Raw genomic sequence first — 1,791 nt, forward strand, 5'->3', positions numbered from 1 at the left:
CCAGCGAAGGGGGCCGGGTTTGCTAGTCTTATATATAATAAAAATAAAAAAACACATATTTGGAAAAAGTTTAAATAAAGATTTTTAAAAACTAAAACGTGCTTTAAAACGAAAATATTTAACAAAACGAAGGAAATATTTTAGAGGAAATATTTAAAAAGAAATGTTTCAAACACTAAAAAAAGTATTTGAAAAGTTACTTAGAAGAAAAAATGTTTAGAAAATATTCGAGAACAGCTTTAAGAAAATATATTTAGAAAAAAATGTTTTACTGCGCAAATACATAACAATGCATTTAAAAACTATTATTGAAAGTCTTGAAAAAATATATATTAATAAATATTTAGGAGGAAAAGCATTCAGAGAGTATTATTCAAAACTTTTTGAAAGAAATATTTAGAAGAAAACATATTTACAAAATTATAATACAATTGGAAAAGGTTTTGTAAATATGTAAATAAATACATACAGTAGAATACGTTTATAATGACATCGAAGGGAATCGACAAACACGTCATAATAAGCGGACGTCATACAAAGCATTTTGTGAAAAAAAAAAAATTTTTGCGTAAATATATATGTACATATTTTAATAGAAAAACATAGTATGTAACTAATAAAATCAAAATTGCACGTTTATTATGTATATATAATATACAATATATATATTTTGTTTAATGAATATAATCTGTAATTTTTCTTTGCTTTTGGTTTTTCATTTCATTGTAAAAATAATCTCTAAAACTATTGTGTATAGACATCGCCATGGTCAAATGATCGTTTTTAATATTGCTGGTAACAAATCGGGATAATAATTCTGCAGCTTTTAATGCCTCTTCTGCGGTAGTTAATGGTTCTTCCTCGACTTCCTCTTCACCGTCACTTTCAAGTTGTTCCTTAGGATTAATGTTCTGTACCATATTGTCAAATGGTGGGTTCTTCGGATGTGAGGAGAGCGCCGTCGATGTCAACATAATCGTTCCACATTGCTGGTGCTGCTCAAGAATCTGAATTTAGATTTCGTGCAAACAAAGATAAAGGGGCATCATCTTCTTCATCAAATTCATGTTCTGATATTTCATTAGGTAAACCGTCGTGTCTTTCAATGAATCCTTCATGTCTGAAACAGTTGTGAATGGTACTTTGTGACGTTTTATTCCAGGCATCATTAACCATAAGAATTGCATCTAGCATCGTTATTTTTGTAGAAGGGTTGTTGTCATTAGCAGCAAGACTATTAATCATTTTAAGCACAAGGTTTTTTCTAAAATTTGTTTTGAGTGCTCGTATTATTCCCTGATCCATTGGCTGTAGTACTGGTGTTGTATTCGGCGAAAGGAAAGCAAGTGTTATAGGCTTTAAATCAGTAACATTCGGCAATTATCAACCAGCAACAAAATCTTTTTCTTCTTCTTCACCAGATCACGATCCCAATCTCGAAGCCATTTTTTCAAAAAGTTCCGATGTCATCCAAGCTTTACGATTGTTAGCATAATCGACAGGTAATGATTTGACGCCGGCCGCCGTAGCCGAATGGGTTGGTGCGTGATCACCATTCGGAATTCACTGAGAAGTCGTTGGTTCGAATCTCGGTGAAAGCAAAATTAATAAAAACATTTTTCTAATAGCCGTCGCCCCTCGGCAGGCAATGGCAAATCTCCGAGTGTATTTCTGCCATGAAAAAGCTCCTCATAAAAATATCTGCCGTTCGGAGTCGGCTTGAAACTGTTGGTCCCTCCATTTGTGGAACAACACCAAGACGCAGACCACAAATAGGAGGAGGAGCTCGGC

General features: G+C 33.1%; 1 pseudogene; it reads right to left on the minus strand.

The window, feature by feature from the left end:
• Nucleotides 1–674: 674 nt before the first annotated feature.
• LOC129237115 (tigger transposable element-derived protein 6-like) lies at nt 675–1,470 on the minus strand (annotated as a pseudogene).
• Between the last annotated feature and the right edge of the window lie 321 nt (nt 1,471–1,791).

Source organism: Anastrepha obliqua, chromosome 2 (genome assembly GCF_027943255.1).
Source record: "Anastrepha obliqua isolate idAnaObli1 chromosome 2, idAnaObli1_1.0, whole genome shotgun sequence".
NCBI lineage: Eukaryota > Metazoa > Arthropoda > Insecta > Diptera > Tephritidae > Anastrepha > Anastrepha obliqua.